Below are 13,670 nucleotides of genomic sequence, written 5' to 3' on the forward strand. Positions count from 1 at the left end.
TACAGGCCCAAAAGTATTTACTGGGATAGATGCCGTAAAAAATTGTTATTAAATACAAAGGTGGTGTAGCTTGGCACAGATGGGCTACTACAATGAGTAACAGACACTGCTACAGGCCCAAAAGTATTTACTGGGCTATATGCAGTAAAAAATTGTTATTAAATACAAAGGTGGTGTAGCTTGGTACAGGTGGGCTACTCCAATGAGTAGCAGACACTGCTACTATGCCCGAAAGGTTTTACTGGGCTAGATGCATTAAAAATTGTTATTAAATACAAATGTGGTGTAGCTTGGTACGGATGGGCTACTCCAATGAGTAACAGACACTGCTTCTATGCCCAAAAGCTTTTACTTGGCTAGATGCAGTATAAAATTGTTATTAAATACAAAGGTGGTGTAGCTTGGTACAGATGGGCTACTACAATGAGTAACAGACATTGCTACAGGCCCAAAAGTATTTACTGGGATAGATGCAGTAAAAAAATGTTATTAAATACAAAGGTGGTGTAGCTTTGTACAGATGGGCTACTACAATGAGTAACAGACACTGCTACAGGCCCAAAAGTATTTACTGGGCTAGATGCAGTAAAAAATTGTTATTAAATACAAAGGTGGTGCAGCTTGGTACAGATGGGCTACTACAATGAGTAGCAGACACTGCTACAGGCCAAAAAGTATTTACTGGGCTAGATGCAGTAAAAAATTGTTATTAAATACAAAGGTGGTGTAGCTTGTTACAGATGGGCTACTCCAATGAGTAACAGACACTGCTACTATGCCCAAAAGGTTTTACTTGGCTAGATGCAGTAAAAAATTGTTATTAAATACAAAGGTGGTGTATCTTGGTACAGATGGGCTACTACAATGAGTAACAGACACTGCCACAGGCCCAAAAGTATTTACTGGGCTAGATGCAGTAAAAAATTGTTATTAAATACAAAGGTGGTGTAGCTTGGTACAGATGGGCTACTACAATGAGTAACAGACACTGCTACAGGCCCAAAAGTATTTACTGGGCTAGATGCATTAAAAAATTGTTATTAAATACAAAGGTGGTGTAGCTTGGTACAGATGGGCTACTACAATGAGTAACAGACACTGCCACAGGCCCAAAAGTATTTACTTGGCTGGATGCAGTAAAAAATTGTTATTAAATACAAAGGTGGTGTAGCTTGGTACAGATGGGCTACTACAATGAGTAACAGACACTGCTACAGGCCCAAAAGTATTTACTTGGCTGGATGCAGTAAAAAAATTGTTATTAAATACAAAGGTGGTATAGATTGGTACAGATGGGCTACTCCAATGAGTAACAGACGCTGCTACAGGCCAAAAAGTATTTACTGGGCTAGATGCAGTAAAAAATTGTTATTAAATACAAAGGTGGTGTAGCTTGGTACAGATGGGCTACTACAATGAGTAACAGACACTGCTACAGGCCCTAAAGTATTTACTGGGCTAGATGCAGTAAAACAATGTTATTAAATACAAAGGTGGTGTAGCTTGGTACAGATGGGCTACTACAATGAGTAACAGACACTGCTACAGGCCCAAAAGTATTTACTGGGCTAGATGCATTAAAAAATTGTTATTAAATACAAAGGTGGTGTAGCTTGGTACAGATGGGCTACTACAATGAGTAACAAACACTGCCACAGGCCCAAAAGTATTTACTTGGCTGGATGCAGTAAAAACTTGTTATTAAATACAAAGGTGGTGTAGCTTGGTACAGATGGACTAGTACAATGAGTAACAGACACTGCTACAGGCCCAAAAGTATTTACTGGGCTAGATGCAGTAAAAAATTGCTATTAAATACAAAGTTGGTGTAGCTTGGTACAGATGGGCTACTCAAATGAGTAACAGACACTGCTACAGGCCCAAAAGTATTTAATGGGATAGATGCAGTAAAAAATTGTTATTAAATACAAAGGTGGTGTAGCTTGGTACAGATGGGCTACTACAATGTGTAACAGACACTGCTACAGGCCCAAAAGTATTTACTGGGATAGATGCAGTAAAAAATTGTTATTAAATACAAAGGTGGTGTAGCTTGGTACAAATGGGCTACTACAATGAGTAACAGACACTGCTACAGGCCCAAAAGTATTTACTGGGATAGATGCCGTAAAAAATTGTTATTAAATCCAAAGGTGGTGTAGCTTGGTACAGATGGGCTACTCCAATGAGTAACAGACACTGCTACAGGCCCAAAAGCATTTACTGGGCTAGATGCAGTAAAAAATTGTTATTAAATACAAAGGTGGTGTAGCTTGGTACAGATGGGCTACTCCAATGAGTAACAGACACTGCTACTATGCCCGAAAGGTTTTACTGGGCTAGATGCATTAAAAATTGTTATTAAATACAAAGGTGGTGTAGCTTGGTACAGATGGGCTACTCCAATGAGTAACAGACACTGCTGCTATGCCCAAAAGCTTTTACTTGGCTAGATGCAGTATAAAATTGTTATTAAATACAAAGGTGGTGTAGCTTGGTACAGATGGGCTACTACAATGAGTAACAGACATTGCTACAGGCCCAAAAGTATTTACTGGGATAGATGCAGTAAAAAAATGTTATTAAATACAAAGGTGGTGTAGCTTTGTACAGATGGGCTACTACAATGAGTAACAGACACTGCTACAGGCCCAAAAGTATTTACTGGGCTAGATGCAGTAAAAAATTGTTATTAAATACAAAGGTGGTGTAACTTTGTACAGATGGGCTACTACAATGAGTAACAGACACTGCTACAGGCCAAAAAGTATTTACTGGGCTAGATGCAGTAAAAAATTGTTATTAAATACAAAGGTGGTGCAGCTTGGTACAGATGGGCTACTCCAATGAGTAACAGACACTGCTACTATGCCCAAAAGGTTTTACTTGGGTAGATGCAGTAAAAAATTGTTATTAAATACAAAGGTGGTGTAGCTTGGTACAGATGGGCTACTACAATGAGTAACAGACACTGCCACAGGCCCAAAAGTATTTACTGGGCTAGATGCAGTAAAAAATTGTTATTAAATACAAAGGTGGTGTAGCTTGGTACAGATGGGCTGCTACAATGAGTAACAGACACTGCTACTGGCCCAAAAGTATTTACTGGGCTAGATGCATTAAAAATTTTTTTATTAAATACTAAGGTGGTGTAGCTTGGTACAGATGGGCTACTACAATGAGTAACAGACACTGCCACAGGCCCAAAAGTATTTACTTGGCTAGATGCAGTAACAAAATTGTTATTAAATACAAAGGTGGTGTAGATTGGTACAGATGGGCTACTCCAATGAGTAACAGACGCTGTTACAGGCCCAAAATTATTTACTGGGCTAGATGCAGTAAAAAATTATTATTAAATACAAAGGTGGTAAAGCTTGGTACAGATGGGCTACTACAATGAGTAACAGACACTGCTACAGGCCCAAAAGTATTTACTGGGCTAGATGCAGTAAAAAAATGTTATTAAATACAAAGGTGGTGTAGCTTGGTACAGATTGTAACATACCTGGCGGCGTCCTTGCATGGTAGTCCATCTCCCACTGTGCAAGAGCGCGCACTTGATCTCCAGTCCAGAATGTCTCTCTGGCTTCCCTCCTTGCTGTCTGTTTGTCTGTTTTGGCTGCATAGGGCGACGCCCGCTGAACTTCCTTTTTCTTGTACCTGCTGCGGACACGCCCCTGTTGCACCTTCAGCCTATTGCTGTCCATCTTTGGGTATTTATACCACCTTCTTCCTCAAGATGGCGCCTGAGCATTGTGTCCTGTCAGTCGGCTTTTTGTCTCTGACGTGCCAGGTCCTATCCTGTTTTCCTGCCTGTTCTCCAGTTCTGTGTCTGAACTGTGGTCTGTTCTTGTGAACACGCTTCTAGCCTGTTCTTTCGCCTTCTAGGGGCTGTATTCCTAGATCTGCCTGTCTGTGCCTTGCGGTATCTGTTCCCGTCTGAACAGAGTCCTGTTTGTGTCCCAGCCTTGCTGTATTTGTTCCCGTTTCTCTGTTTTCAGTTGTCTGTGCCTTGCGGTATCTGTTCCCGTCTGAACAGAGTCCTGTTTGTGTCCGAGCCTTGCTGTATTTGTTCCCGTTCCTCGGTTCCTAGTTGTCTGTGCCTCGTTTCTACTTTTGCCTTTTCTCCCTTTTCCCTCTTTGTCTGTTTTCTGCGTCTTTCTGCAGAGTCTGAACTTGCTCCTAAATTCCTTCACGTCGTCTCTGTACCTCTGTTGTGAATTTAGTGTACGCTCGCTACTTCTTTGTAAGTACTGTGTGTGCTTCTGGTTCTGCCTTTCCTTCTCCGTCTGTTCTTTGTGAACAGAGTCCTATCCCCCTGCCTTGTTTGCCGCTCTGCGGTTTCCGCTCTGCTCCTGCCTTGTCTGCTGCTCTGCGGTTTCCGCTCTGCTCCTGCCTTGTTCGCCGCTCTGCGGTTTCCGCTCTGCTCCTGCCTTGTTTGCCGCTCTGCGGTTTCCGCTCTGCTCCTGCCTTCTTAGCCGCTCTGCGGTTTCCGCTCTGCTCCTGCTTAGCTTGCCGCTCTTGCGGTTTCTGCTCTGCTCTTGCCTTGTTTACCGCTCTGCGGTTTCCGCTCTGCTCCTGCCTTGTTTACCGTTCTGCGGTTTCCGCTCTGCTCCTGCCTTGTTTACCGTTCTGCGGTTTCCGCTCTGCTCCTGCCTTGTTTACCGCTCTGCGGTTTCCGCTCTGCTCTTGCCTTGTTTACCGCTCTGCGGTTTCCGCTCTGCTCCTGCCTTGTTTACCGCTCTGCGGTTTCCGCTCTGCTCCTGCCTTGTTTACCGCTCTGTGGTTTCCGCTCTGCTCCTGCCTTGTTTACCGCTCTGCGGTTTCCGCCCTGCTCCTGCCTTGTTTGCCGCTCTGTGGTTTCCGCTCTGCTGCGGCCTTGTTTACCGCTCTGCGGTTTCCGATCTGCTCCTGCCTTGTTTTCCGCTCTGCGGTTTCCGCTCTGCTGCGGCCTTCTTAGCCGCTCTGCGGTTTCCGCTCTGCTCCTGCCTTGTTTACCGCTCTTGCGGTTTCCACTCTGCTCTTGCCTTGCTTGCCGCTCCTGCGGTTTCTGCTCTGCATCTGCTCGCTGCTCCGGCAGTCCTGTCCTGCTTTGCTTCTGCTCGCTGCTCCGGCAGCCCCGTCCTGCTCTGCATCTGCTCGCTGCTCCGGCAGTCCTGTCCTGCTCTGCTTGTGCTCGCTGCTCCGGCAGTCCCGTCCTGCTCTGCTCTTGCCCACCGCTTCTGGCGTTCCCTCTCTGCTGTGTTTGGCTACCGCATCTGCGGTTCTGTTTCTGTGACCCAGTCTGTACTGGGTCTTGTCCTCTCTGTGCTCCAGCCCGTCCTTTCGGCCAGTACCTCTCTGCCTGCATATTCGCCTGTATCCACCCGTTTGCATACCTGCCGTGTTCGCTTATATCCACCAGTCTGTGCCAGCCTAACCTGCCTGTTCCAGTAATCCCTGTGTGGGTCAACCCCCGTGTCCGGAGTTTGACCTGGAGTAGCACCTGGTCCCTCTGCCCGGTTTCTCCCTGGTGCACTGGCGTCGTATGCCGTCGTGCCATCTTGGTCGGATCGGCCAGATACTTAGTCACGCCCCTCCAGGCACTCTCCAGTTCATGGTCCAGTGGAACCACTTCTCCCGCACACGCCAGTCAGTCCGGGCGTGTGCATAACACAGATGGACTAGTACAATGAGTAACAGACACTGCTACAGGCCCAAAAGTATTTACTGGGCTAGATGCAGTAAAAAAATGTTATTAAATACAAAGGTGGTGTAGCTTGGTACAGATGGGCTACTCAAATGAGTAACAGACACTGCTACAGGCCCAAAAGTATTTACTGGGATAGATGCAGTAAAAAATTGTTATTAAATACAAAGGTGGTGCAGCTTGGTACAGATGGGCAACTACAATGAGTAACAGACACTGCTACAGGCCCAAAAGTATTTACTGGGATAGATGCAGTAAAAAATTGTTATTAAATACAAAGGTGGTGTAGCTTGGTACAGATGGGCTACTACAACGAGTAACAGACACTGCTACAGGCCCAAAAGTATTTACTGGGATAGATGCAGTAAAAAATTGTTATTAAATACAAAGGTGGTGTAGCTTGGTACAGATGGGCTACTACAATGAGTAACAGACACTGCTACAGACCCAAAAGTAATTACTGGGCTAGATGCAGTAAAAAATTGTTATTAAATACAAAGGTGGTGTAGCTTGGTACAGATGGGCTACTACAATGAGTAACAGACACTGCTACTATGCCCGAAAGGTTTTACTGGGCTAGATGCATTAAAAATTGTTATTAAATACAAAGGTGGTGTAGCTTGGTACAGATGGGCTACTCCAATGAGTAACAGACACTGCTAGCATGCCCAAAAGGTTTTACTTGGCTAGATGCAGTAAAAAATTGTTATTAAATACAAAGGTGGTGTAGCTTGGTACAGATGGGCTACTCCAATGAGTAACAGACACTGCTACTATGCCCGAAAGGTTTTACTGGGCTAGATGCATTAAAAATTGTTATTAAATACAAAGGTGGTGTAGCTTGGTACAGATGGGCTACTCCAATGAGTAACAGACACTGCTGCTATGCCCAAAAGCTTTTACTTGGCTAGATGCAGTATAAAATTGTTATTAAATACAAAGGTGGTGTAGCTTGGTACAGATGGGCTACTACAATGAGTAACAGACATTGCTACAGGCCCAAAAGTATTTACTGGGATAGATGCAGTAAAAAAATGTTATTAAATACAAAGGTGGTGTAGCTTTGTACAGATGGGCTACTACAATGAGTAACAGACACTGCTACAGGCCCAAAAGTATTTACTGGGCTAGATGCAGTAAAAAATTGTTATTAAATACAAAGGTGGTGTAACTTTGTACAGATGGGCTACTACAATGAGTAACAGACACTGCTACAGGCCAAAAAGTATTTACTGGGCTAGATGCAGTAAAAAATTGTTATTAAATACAAAGGTGGTGCAGCTTGGTACAGATGGGCTACTCCAATGAGTAACAGACACTGCTACTATGCCCAAAAGGTTTTACTTGGCTAGATGCAGTAAAAAATTGTTATTAAATACAAAGGTGGTGTAGCTTGGTACAGATGGGCTACTACAATGAGTAACAGACACTGCCACAGGCCCAAAAGTATTTACTGGGCTAGATGCAGTAAAAAATTGTTATTAAATACAAAGGTGGTGTAGCTTGGTACAGATGGGCTGCTACAATGAGTAACAGACACTGCTACTGGCCCAAAAGTATTTACTGGGCTAGATGCATTAAAAATTTTTTATTAAATACTAAGGTGGTGTAGCTTGGTACAGATGGGCTACTACAATGAGTAACAGACACTGCCACAGGCCCAAAAGTATTTACTTGGCTAGATGCAGTAACAAAATTGTTATTAAATACAAAGGTGGTGTAGATTGGTACAGATGGGCTACTCCAATGAGTAACAGACGCTGTTACAGGCCCAAAATTATTTACTGGGCTAGATGCAGTAAAAAATTATTATTAAATACAAAGGTGGTAAAGCTTGGTACAGATGGGCTACTACAATGAGTAACAGACACTGCTACAGGCCCAAAAGTATTTACTGGGCTAGATGCAGTAAAAAAATGTTATTAAATACAAAGGTGGTGTAGCTTGGTACAGATTGTAACATACCTGGCGGCGTCCTTGCATGGTAGTCCATCTCCCACTGTGCAAGAGCGCGCACTTGATCTCCAGTCCAGAATGTCTCTCTGGCTTCCCTCCTTGCTGTCTGTTTGTCTGTTTTGGCTGCATAGGGCGACGCCCGCTGAACTTCCTTTTTCTTGTACCTGCTGCGGACACGCCCCTGTTGCACCTTCAGCCTATTGCTGTCCATCTTTGGGTATTTATACCACCTTCTTCCTCAAGATGGCGCCTGAGCATTGTGTCCTGTCAGTCGGCTTTTTGTCTCTGACGTGCCAGGTCCTATCCTGTTTTCCTGCCTGTTCTCCAGTTCTGTGTCTGAACTGTGGTCTGTTCTTGTGAACACGCTTCTAGCCTGTTCTTTCGCCTTCTAGGGGCTGTATTCCTAGATCTGCCTGTCTGTGCCTTGCGGTATCTGTTCCCGTCTGAACAGAGTCCTGTTTGTGTCCGAGCCTTGCTGTATTTGTTCCCGTTCCTCGGTTCCTAGTTGTCTGTGCCTCGTTTCTACTTTTGCCTTTTCTCCCTTTTCCCTCTTTGTCTGTTTTCTGCGTCTTTCTGCAGAGTCTGAACTTGCTCCTAAATTCCTTCACGTCGTCTCTGTACCTCTGTTGTGAATTTAGTGTACGCTCGCTACTTCTTTGTAAGTACTGTGTGTGCTTCTGGTTCTGCCTTTCCTTCTCCGTCTGTTCTTTGTGAACAGAGTCCTATCCCCCTGCCTTGTTTGCCGCTCTGCGGTTTCCGCTCTGCTCCTGCCTTGTCTGCTGCTCTGCGGTTTCCGCTCTGCTCCTGCCTTGTTCGCCGCTCTGCGGTTTCCGCTCTGCTCCTGCCTTGTTTGCCGCTCTGCGGTTTCCGCTCTGCTCCTGCCTTCTTAGCCGCTCTGCGGTTTCCGCTCTGCTCCTGCTTAGCTTGCCGCTCTTGCGGTTTCTGCTCTGCTCTTGCCTTGTTTACCGCTCTGCGGTTTCCGCTCTGCTCCTGCCTTGTTTACCGTTCTGCGGTTTCCGCTCTGCTCCTGCCTTGTTTACCGTTCTGCGGTTTCCGCTCTGCTCCTGCCTTGTTTACCGCTCTGCGGTTTCCGCTCTGCTCTTGCCTTGTTTACCGCTCTGCGGTTTCCGCTCTGCTCCTGCCTTGTTTACCGCTCTGCGGTTTCCGCTCTGCTCCTGCCTTGTTTACCGCTCTGTGGTTTCCGCTCTGCTCCTGCCTTGTTTACCGCTCTGCGGTTTCCGCTCTGCTCCTGCCTTGTTTGCCGCTCTGTGGTTTCCGCTCTGCTGCGGCCTTGTTTACCGCTCTGCGGTTTCCGCTCTGCTCCTGCCTTGTTTTCCGCTCTGCGGTTTCCGCTCTGCTGCGGCCTTCTTAGCCGCTCTGCGGTTTCCGCTCTGCTCCTGCCTTGTTTACCGCTCTTGCGGTTTCCACTCTGCTCTTGCCTTGCTTGCCGCTCCTGCGGTTTCTGCTCTGCATCTGCTCGCTGCTCCGGCAGTCCTGTCCTGCTTTGCTTCTGCTCGCTGCTCCGGCAGCCCCGTCCTGCTCTGCATCTGCTCGCTGCTCCGGCAGTCCTGTCCTGCTCTGCTTGTGCTCGCTGCTCCGGCAGTCCCGTCCTGCTCTGCTCTTGCCCACCGCTTCTGGCGTTCCCTCTCTGCTGTGTTTGGCTACCGCATCTGCGGTTCTGTTTCTGTGACCCAGTCTGTACTGGGTCTTGTCCTCTCTGTGCTCCAGCCCGTCCTTTCGGCCAGTACCTCCCTGCCTGCATATTCGCCTGTATCCACCCGTTTGCATACCTGCCGTGTTCGCTTATATCCACCAGTCTGTGCCAGCATAACCTGCCTGTTCCAGTAATCCCTGTGTGGGTCAACCCCCGTGTCCGGAGTTTGACCTGGAGTAGCACCTGGTCCCTCTGCCCGGTTTCTCCCTGGTGCACTGGCGTCGTATGCCGTCGTGCCATCTTGGTCGGATCGGCCAGATACTTAGTCACGCCCCTCCAGGCACTCTCCAGTTCATGGTCCAGTGGAACCACTTCTCCCGCACACGCCAGTCAGTCCGGGCGTGTGCATAACACAGATGGACTAGTACAATGAGTAACAGACACTGCTACAGGCCCAAAAGTATTTACTGGGCTAGATGCAGTAAAAAAATGTTATTAAATACAAAGGTGGTGTAGCTTGGTACAGATGGGCTACTCAAATGAGTAACAGACACTGCTACAGGCCCAAAAGTATTTACTGGGATAGATGCAGTAAAAAATTGTTATTAAATACAAAGGTGGTGCAGCTTGGTACAGATGGGCAACTACAATGAGTAACAGACACTGCTACAGGCCCAAAAGTATTTACTGGGATAGATGCAGTAAAAAATTGTTATTAAATACAAAGGTGGTGTAGCTTGGTACAGATGGGCTACTACAACGAGTAACAGACACTGCTACAGGCCCAAAAGTATTTACTGGGATAGATGCAGTAAAAAATTGTTATTAAATACAAAGGTGGTGTAGCTTGGTACAGATGGGCTACTACAATGAGTAACAGACACTGCTACAGGCCCAAAAGTATTTACTGGGATAGATGCCGTAAAAAATTGTTATTAAATACAAAAGTGGTGTAGCTTTGTACAGATGGGCTATCACAATGAGTAACAGACACTGCTACAGACCCAAAAGTAATTACTGGGCTAGATGCAGTAAAAAATTGTTATTAAATACAAAGGTGGTGTAGCTTGGTACAGATGGGCTACTACAATGAGTAACAGACACTGCTACTATGCCCGAAAGGTTTTACTGGGCTAGATGCATTAAAAATTGTTATTAAATACAAAGGTGGTGTAGCTTGGTACAGATGGGCTACTCCAATGAGTAACAGACACTGCTAGTATGCCCAAAAGGTTTTACTTGGCTAGATGCAGTAAAAAATTGTTATTAAATACAAAGGTGGTGTAGCTTGGTACAGATGGGCTACTACAATGAGTAACAGACACTGCCACAGGCCCAAAAGTATTTACTGGGCTAGATGCAGTAAAAAATTGTTATTAAATACAAAGGTGGTGTAGCTTGGTACAGATGGGCTACTACAATGAGCAACAGACACTGCTACAGGCCCAAAAGTATTTACTGGGCTAGATGCAGTAAAAAATTGTGATTAAACACAAAGGTGGTGTAGCTTGGTACAGATGGGCTACTCCAATGAGTAACAGACACTGCTACAGGCCCAAAAGGTTTTACTTGGCTAGATGCAGTAAAAAATTGTTATTAAATACAAAGGTGGTGTAGCTTGGTACAGATGGGCTACTACAATGAGTAACAGACACTGCTACTGACGCGCCCCTTGGCCTGTGTCGCGCTGCGTTGCGCACGCGGGAGCTTACCCGGAGCCGGATCTCTTGAGGGTTGTAGTCTCGTGGCGGCGACCCGGTCCGCGCCCAGGGAGTCAAACTGAGCGGCGATGTACTAGCAGTAGATGATTGGTGACTACGCCACCCGTTGAATGCAGCTATGGAGCTGCCGCTGCAGGGCAGACCGCTGAGGCCGGTGGAAGGATGGTGCAGCGTGAATGGTATAACCCCCAACGGGAGGGGTATGGCCTCAGGGCAGCCGACGTGGATGATGGGGGTAGCAGGAACCACTCAGAGACGGTGCGGTGTAGTTCAGGGTCTTTACTGGTGACAAAGATAGACCCTCCCGGAGTACTTGCTAGTGATAGGGGCCTGGTCAGTCCTTGAGCAGATGGGATCTCCCCTGGCCAGGTGGAGTTGTAGGCCTTCCCAACTAACTGTACTCTTCTGGCTACCTTGCTAGAGGCGGGAATAAGTAGCCCACGTCCCTGAGTGTACCGTGTGGTGCTCACCCGTATGGCCGGTGACTCGGGGCCTTCTAATGGCTTCCGCTCCACGATGGCGGTGCTGGTCCCACGCGTGTGACCGTGCCTTCGGGCTTCTGGGCCAGAGGACCTGAAATCCTCTGCCGGACGGTTTCTGCTGCTGGGTAGGAGTTAGTCCCCACAGCCTCGGACTCCGGGTCCGGTAAGAAATCTTCTCAGTCAGGGCGAGCTCTGTAGCTGCCAGCCCCTGACTCGTTGTAACACTGCTCCCCACAGAGCTCCTGATGTTTCTTGCTATGCTGCTTCTCTTCTCTACTCTTGTTCTGTCTTCTTTCTCCCTCACTCTGCCTCAGCCCCGGGTTTATATAGGGGAAGTCCTTCCCCTCCCAAGACTGGGCAGGAGGTGTGGCATGCACAGGATCCCTGACCAAAGGACCTCCCACCTGCTCTCAGACGTAATATCTCTATCACTGTGGCAACCAGAACCCTGGGGTGTCACATTCCCCCCTAGTGAAATTTAGTACTCCGGGACTAAACATATTTTTTTTAGAAAAACATAACAAAGTATAACAATAACAATACAATAAGAAAAACACATAAGATGGTTACGGCGTGTCCGCAACCGGGTGCAGTTTTGAAAAGCAAGGTGTCCATTTCACCAAAACAGGGAGACGTAACCAGGTAGGGGCCTGTCCTGCCCCGAGTCCTTAACAGTCTTTAGTCCATCCTGGGTTACGCTCCAACTATGTACAAGGATTCCCGGTAAATCCACCAAGGACTCCTAAAAAGAACTAAAAACACAAAATTATACACAAGCAACTATAAACAAGTAAACATTATAAGATAGCTTAAACATTTAGATCCTCCAACGTGCGGGTAGCTGGCCTCTAGTGGCCCTAGTGGACCTACGGAGCTGACTGTCTGGCCCTGAACTACAGGGTGTAGGAGCTGCCAAGGGTAAACTGGGCAGCTGTCCATGGGCCCTCTGGCTCACTAGGGGTATGGCATGCTCACTATAAGCAGAGGGTTGATTTTCCGGGTCTGCTTGTGTAGAGTCTTCTGCCTCCTGGACCGGCTGTTCTTCCAGCTCTACCGGTTGCTCCGTAGGTTCTTGGGATGATGGTTGGAGGAAGGTGAGTACGGGTACCACAACTGCACCATTGACTTGAGTCCAAGACCGAGGGAAGTCCCCGAGCACGGTACTAACCATATCTTCCCTTTCCTCTACGGGTCGATGGTCTTCTTGTTCCTCTTCAGGGTTCCTCAGTTGTTCGGGACACTTCATCAGGTGGTCCCGGGATACAATGGCTGTGGTTTCCCCTCCGTCTTTACTGATGGTACAGACCTTCGGGTTTTCGTGGCTTGAGGGCAGTACGGTGTACGGGTCCTTCTCCCACTGGTCGTCCAACTTGTGGAGCCGTCTCTTCCTCTTCAAGACCTGCTCTCCGGGTACCAGGGGAACAGCGGGAGCATACTGGTTGTAAGTTTTCTCTTGTCTTTCCCTAGCCTGACAGAGACTTCGCTCCACGCTCTCCTGTACTCTCCGGTACTGCTGCTGCCTCTCTGTGTCCCAGTCTGTTTATGGTGAAGTGTCCTCGGGTGTCAGGACTCCCATTTCCAGGTCAACAGGTAACTTACCAGGTTTTGCCCTCTTTAGGTAAGCCGGGGTACAGTTGGTGGAACCTACCGGGATGTGGTTGTATAGGTCCACCAGATCGGGCAACTTTTCAGGCCACAGACTGCGTTCTTCCAGGGGCAATGTTTTTAGAAGATCCATTACCACCTGGTTCATTTTTTCACAAAGTCCATTAGTCTGCGGATGGTAGGGTGTCGTCCTTATCTTCCGGCAGCCATACAGATTGCAGAATTCCTGGAAGACCTCCGCTTCAAAGGCAGGTCCCTGGTCCGTCAGCACTTGGTCCGGGTACCCGTGTGGACGGCAAAAGTGCTGCTGGAAGGCTCTAGCTGCTGTTTGAGCCGTTAAGTCCTTGACGGGGACGACAACCAGAAACCGGGAGTAATGATCCACAATGGTTAACGCGTAGATGTAGCCACTTCTGCTTGGGGTCAGTTTTACATGATCCAAGGCTACCAGTTCCAACGGTTGCCGGGTGACGATGGACTGCAGGGGAGTCTTCTGGCTGGCGCGGTCCTTCCTTCTCAGGTTGCACGGGCCACAGTCTCTGCACCACTTCTCAATGGTT

The sequence above is a fragment of the Phyllobates terribilis genome, unplaced genomic scaffold (assembly GCF_046119375.1).
Source record: "Phyllobates terribilis strain yellow unplaced genomic scaffold, ASM4611937v1 Scaffold_4__5_contigs__length_816908805, whole genome shotgun sequence".
Lineage (NCBI taxonomy): Eukaryota > Metazoa > Chordata > Amphibia > Anura > Dendrobatidae > Phyllobates > Phyllobates terribilis.